The following is a 6993-nucleotide window of genomic DNA, read 5'->3' as shown; positions in this document are numbered from 1 at the left end:
GGAGTTGATAAACAGATGACTTTTATTTTTGTAAATCATTAAATACATTTTTTTAAATTACTGGATATGGCTGCGGACTGGCCGCAAAGTAACCAGGAAAGGGCAGGTTGTCACGCCTGTACATAAACATGGCTCTCCATGCATCTCTGGACCCTCTCAGTTCTCGAGCTCGGACTGTTACATTGCCTGAGGGTAGTGAGAGGATGGATTATCGGTGAGGTGAGGATGGGCGTGAGCCTAGCCAATAGGGGCAATCCCTACCAAGATCTGAGCCTTTTCTCAGATGCCTGTTAGAGCTCAAGGTTAAGCTGATTGGGACCCCTCATTTGAGGAAAGCCTCTGGTTTGCAAGTCCAACTGCTACCTCTTCGTGGTGAGAGTCGGTAAGCGGCTTGGATAGCCGGGTGGATTGCGGAGGATGAGCCCACATCCCTTCTGTGGTGTGGGTTGGGGATGGGCAACCCCTTTATGTTTGCCCCCCTGGAAAGGGTAGCCTCCCTCAGGTATGGGTTAGCTTCCCCCTGGTAAGGGTAAATCTTTTAAAAACATGGAAAAAAGTAATTTATATTTATATACCGGATTGGCGCTGGACCGGGTTAAAAACGCCCCCGCTGCCGGCTTTGATGCCCTGGCCGACAGTGTTAAGTATATTAGGGGTGTGATAAAGGTCGCTGGACCAATGACTAAAACTGTGTGGACTGAAATGGATGTCTGAGGAAAATGAGATTGAGAAGCGGGTCCCTTCAGTTGAGGAGACAGAGGAGGATGAGGAAGAGGAGACTATTAGTAAATACCAAGGTGAGGAGATTTTATCTATTTTACCAATGTTTTTACTGGGGAAGCTTTTAATAATTTATGGACAATATTGATCCAGATTTTAAGTATTTGAGCTAGTTTCATGATCCATATTTTAGAGAACCTGGAGATTTTAATTTTGATTTAGTAAAGGATTTTAATTCATTTAATTTGAATAGGAATTTGAATAAGGGTTTTAAAAATAGTATGGATGACAAAGTTAATGCATCAGAAAGTAGCTCATGGAAGGGGAGGGTTTATTTGGAATATCCAGTAGATAGTTTTAATTGTCCAATTTGTCCCCAGATATTGCATCATTCGGTAAATGGGCCTAACACATTAATGTGGTACACAAAAAGTAAGGCCAAAATGTGTGATATGTAAGAAATGTGGGAAATCTTCTCAATTTCATCATATAGCTTGCCATTACCCCAGGTGCAGGCCCAGGGAGGTGGATACCCCATTAAAGAGTCATACCTGTTCTGTCTGTGGGCTTGCGTTCCACACCAAATCGGGCTTGAGCCAGCATTGTAGACATCGACACCCTGTTATTAGGAATGAACAAAGGAAAATACGGCAGTGGTGGTTGATGTCACAGTGCGATGGGAGGACAATGATGGAAGTCTGGAGCAAGCTCACAGAGAGAAGGTGACCTATTACCTCGAATTAGAGGATAAAATCAAAGAGTTGACGGGAGGTAAAAATATCCACTTCTTTGGGTTTGTAGTGGGGGCGCGTATCAAGTGGAGTGAGGGAAATAATGATTTGTTACAAATTTTAGGAATTGATAGAGGGAAGAATTTTAAAGAGTATATGTAGACTCGTTTTATATTCCACAATTGACATGATGGCTATGTTCAGTGACCGGTAAAGATCCCGGAGTTTCCATTCCGTGTATCTTGCCAAAACTAAATTTTAGCTATTTGTTTCCATGTTTTAAATTTTGTAATGGAGGCTTTAATGCCTGAATTCCTATTGCTATTTACTATCTGTCCTTTTAGAAAATGGTTTTAAATAGATTAAATGCTTAATAAATGGATTAATTCTATTTTAAATTATTAATTGAATTTTTTTTTATTTTATATTTTTTAATTACTGGATATGGATGCGGACTGGCCCCAGAGTAACCAGGAAAGGGCAGGTAGTCACGCCTGTACATAAAATGTCTCTCGATTGAGAATCGAGTCCTCCCAGTGAAAAAGGGAGTGGAGGAAGAGGAGATGATAGGTAAGGATCAAGGTGAGGAGATTTTATCTATTTTACCTACGGATTTTACAAAAAGACACTTAATTTATCTATGGACAATTTTAATCCAGATTTTGAGTATTTGAGTACATTCGACGATCCGTATTTTAAAAACCGTGAGCATTTTAACATTAATTCATCTAATGGTCTTTAATTCATCAATTACTTCTAGTTTGAATAGGGATTTTAGAGATAGTACTGGTAATAATTTAAATACATCAAAAAGGAGCTCATGGAAAGATGTTTTTTTATATTTAGAATATCCCGTTGATCATTTTAATTGTCCTTTTTGCCCCCAGATTTTACCACCATTTGGTAAATGGGCTAAACACATTAATGTGGTTCATAAAAGTAAGGCCATACGCATATTATGTAAAAAATGTGGAAAATCTTCTCAGTATCACAATATAGCACAGATACCCCGGTGAAGAGCCATACCTGTTCTGTCTGTGGGCTTCCGTTCCACACTAAATCTGGATTGAGCCAACACTGTAGACAGACACCCCGCCGTTAGGAATGAACAAAAAGACGATATTGCTGCTAAGAGTAAGAGTAGAGAGGGATCGTCTCGATCTCGAATATGGACTGATGATGAGGTTGAGCAGCTCATACAATTAGAGAAGACATATATAGGTGTAACAGGCCGGTGTGGCTCCCCTAATCCCCAGGGAGGGTTGAGCCCCAGACACCAGAAGGGGTGGGGCGACAGAGCAGTGAGCCCACCCCTCAGAGGGTCAGGCGGCGACCCGGAAGCATAAAAGCCTGCCATCAAAGCTCAGTCAGGCCCCAGCCACCGTCAGGAGCAGACCTGCCTGAGAGGGCTCGGGACTGGGCAGCTGCTGGGGCCCAGAGCAGTTGCCCGGATTGGCCGGAGCTTCCCCTCGCTCGCTACTGGGAGGACCCACCGGAGCTTCCCCGGGCCACCTACGAAGAGGAGCCGCCGGGGACCTCCCCTCTCCCTTGTTGTTACCCCGAGGAACTCCCGGGGCAGAATTGGCCGGACTTCCCCAAGGAACTGCCGGATCTACCCCCCAGCCCGGGCTGCGAGGAGCCCATGTTGTTGGACTTCCCGGAAGCGGACGCCACGGACCAGGTAGGCCCAGAGGGGGAAATTGGAAGTGGCCCGGGGGCAGCCGACCCCAGTCAGGCTGCATCAATCAATGCCCATGTCAGTGTGTTGCGGCCAGGATCCCCACTGACCATCAGCGGTGGTAGCTGCTGCCTAGGGCCCTGGGCTGGGATGCAGTGGAGTGGGTGGGCCTGCGTCCCCCCCGCCACCCCACTCACGGGTGGCAGTTTTCCCCCTCACCCCAGTGCTCAGCCCCTGCACCCAAGGGCCCGGGCCTTCCTGAACTGTTTATATTGTTGCTCAGCCTTGCAGCAGAAGGCCTGAGCCCTAACTGTCTTTTTGTTACTATTGCTCAGCCTTGAAGAAACAGGGCAGGAGCCGAGTAAGAACCACAGGACGGTGTGGCTCCCCTCCTCCCCAGGGAGGGTTGAGCCCCGGACCCACATGTTTACAATAGGAAAAGGAATATAAATAAATGCATAGTGAGTGAGTTGAGAACTAAAACTAACAAACATCAGACAAAATATGAGAATTACCAAAGAAAAAAATTGGTGCTAGTGGAAGATAAGGATGAAGCGATAGAGGTAGAACAAATTAAAGAAAATACATTAGAAGTCCCTCCCCTGAGAGAAAGGATTTTACCTTTGAAAGGGCATCCAGATGTGGATCAAGTGGTCAAAATTTGTAAGCGGGGGAAACAAAGTAGGGAAGGAAGGGAAATAGTAAATAGCCTGGGGGAAATTGAAGGGTTATTAAAGGAGAATCTAACTAAAGCTCTAGGATGGGCTATGTTAGAAAAACTGTTATTCATTAGTAGAGGGAAAGGATATTAGAAATGAGAAACAAGTAGAGCCGAGGAATAAGGGGAGAGGGAAGAAAAGAAAAGGAGAGAGAAGGAAACAGTCCAATGCAATTAGGAAATATGCTACTAAGAAAGCAAGATACAAGTTTTACCAACTATTATTTGATAAGGATAGAAGAAGATTAGCTCGTATGATAATGGGAGAGCCAGATAAAGCTAAGTGTGATATCCCCATGAATGAACTAGAGGAGTATTATGTAGCTATATTGGGGAGAACTGGACATGGAAATACAGTAGGGTGGCCGTCATCCACAGAGAATGCAGATAATGAGTCCAATTTCTGTGGATGAAATTAGGGAAGTGTTAAGGGAAATTCGAAAAGATAGTGCCCCTGGCCCGGATAGAATAAATGAGCAATCTATGGGATATTTTTAATCTAGACTCCTTAATTCTCACAAATATTTTTAATATATGGTTTTTAATATATGGTCCCTGATGATTTTAAGGAAAACAGAATGATTTTAATTCCAAAGACGCAAGATGAGGAGGAATTGAGGAAGTTAACCTCCTAGAGACCATTAACGATCGGGTCCATATGGATAACAATCTATACTAAGATTTTAGCAAAAAAATTAATGGCGGCAGTTAAAATATGTAGTAGGCAAAAAGGGTTTATATCTGCCCCTGGTTGTCAGGAGAATATTGCCATTTCAGATAATTTGATAAAAGGAGCCAAATGTAATGGGGATTGTAGTGAGGCCATGGGACACCCCACTGCCCGCTGAGGACAAACCTTCCCAACCCCGCTGTGGGCGGAGCCACCGGGTCCTGCACCCGCCCCTCAGAGGTCATGGCGCAGACCCGGAAGTATAAAAGCTGGCCTGCAGAACTCAGTAGGGGCCCAGCCACCACAGGGACCAGACGGCTGCGGCCCGCCGGGGCACATGCCTGCCCAGCCGAGCCTGCCCCGCACTCGCTACCCGGAGGAGGACCGGCCGGGATCACTCCATAACGGCTGCCCCACGGAGGAGCCGAGCCTGCCTCTCGCCCGCTACTCCGAGGACCCGCTGGACCTACCCTCGAACACTTACCCCGAGGAGCTGACGGTGGTTGAGACCTCTGGTGACACCACAATGACACAGGTACTCGATGAGGGGGAGAGTGGAAGTAGCCTGGGGGCAGTCTGGCTGCAGCACTGCCAGAACCAATGTCAGTGTGTTGCAGCCAGGATCCCCACTGACACAGCAGCAGGCTACCTGCTGCTGTTAGGGCCCCGGGCTGGGGCGCAGAGGAGTGGGCCTGAGCATATCGACTCCGGGCCTATTGGCCTGCCCTGACCGAGGACCGAGCTTCAGGCTATTTGTAGCAAGGCTGTGGGACACCCCACCGCCCTGCTGAGGGACAAACCGCGGCCAAGCCGCATTACATGTGGTACCAGAAGTGGGGACCCTCTGCCCCGAATGTGGGCACGAGCCCTTGATCCCTGTGAGAAAGGGTCTGGGGGAGAGCGGTCCCCCACCCGAGAAATGGATCTCACCAAGCTCTTCGCCTTTTGGACAGAGAACCAGGAGCGACAGCAGGCGGCCCAGCTGCAGCAGCACCGGGAGCAACAGGCCGCCCAGCTCCAACAAACTACAACAAACAACAACAGCTGGTCAAGCAGCTGGGAGCCCAACAGCAGCAGCTGATTCAGGACCTGACTACGCAGAGCCAAGATTTCCAGCGACAATGTTTACAGCAGTTCACAGCGGTGCTGTCCTGGCCCGTCGACCCCCAGCCAGGAGGCCCAGACGGGACCCCTCGGCTACCACCGGCCGTAAGACTGACCAAGATGGGCCCACTAGATGACCCCAAGGCCTTCTTGGTGACATTTGAAAGGGTGGCCCAGGTTGCTGGGTGGGCCCCTGATCAGTGGGCCACCCTCCTGGCCCCCTGCCTGACGGGGACAGAGCAAACCGCATACCGGGGGTTATCCACAGACGAGGCCAGGGACTACACCCGGGTAAAGGCGGTGATTTTGGCTGCCCTGGATGTCAGTCCCGAAACCTTTCGACAGCGGTTCCGGAGTCTCGCCTACAACGCCGGCGCCAGGCCCCGGTTGGTGGTGCAGGAGCTGAGAGACCTGTGCAAGAGGTGGCTACAGCTGGACAGGCGGAGCCCCGAAGAGCTCCTGGAACAAATTATTTTGGAGCAGTTTCTACATATCCTCCCATCACGGGGAAGGGCTTGGGTCCTCCGCCACCGGCCTCCGATGGTAGCCGCCGCCGTCACCCTCATGGAGAACTTCCTTGCGGCGGAAAGCCTGGTTGGGCCGGGTATGCGGGATCATCCTCCAGGACCCAAGCAGCCCAACCCCGAGAGATGGGTGAGCACCTGCACCGAACCACGGGCACCCCCACGAAGTCAGGAGCCCCGGTCGGGGCGACCCGACGGCCCCCCCCCCCCGGCAAACTCCCACGAGTCCCGGGGCCGGGACTGGCCGCGCCCCGCAGAGCCCCGCTATGAGCCCGAAAGGTGGTGTGACCCGAACCGGACAGTCCGAGATTGGGCCCTGTTTTTCCTGCGGGAAGCGGGGGCACCTCCAGCAGGACTGCATGGAGATGGAGTGCAGCTTTGGGCACGTCTGTACCAGAGAAAACCGTGCCTGGTTGCCGCAGGCCAACAAAGTCACCGTACCCGTAATGTCGGGTGCTGCCAGACGCGGGCCCTGGTCGACACGGGCTGCGGGCAAACCCTCATCCACCAAAGCCTCAGCTGCCCAAAAGACCCTCACCTGGGAAGTATCCGCCTCCAGTGTATTCATGGCGAGGTCCGGCCGTACACCAGTGCCCGAGTTTCCCTGACCGTGGATGGAGTCACACGAACCCTCGTGGTCGGCCTGGCCCCACGACTCGCCTACCCCGTAATCTTGGGGCGGGACTGGCTGGAGTTTTCGGACAGTCTGCGGGCCCACACACGGGAAGCCCCTGAGGTAACCCCTGCCTTAGAGGGTGACTGCCCCAAGGACCTGGCCGAGGAGGCTGGACCTAAAAGCCAGGACGGCGCATCGGAGGACCTCCTGTCCACGTCCACAGACGACCCCC

Source organism: Mauremys reevesii, linkage group 12 (assembly GCF_016161935.1).
Source record: "Mauremys reevesii isolate NIE-2019 linkage group 12, ASM1616193v1, whole genome shotgun sequence".
NCBI classification, from domain to species: Eukaryota; Metazoa; Chordata; order Testudines; family Geoemydidae; genus Mauremys; species Mauremys reevesii.
This window is presented reverse-complemented; position numbering follows the sequence as displayed.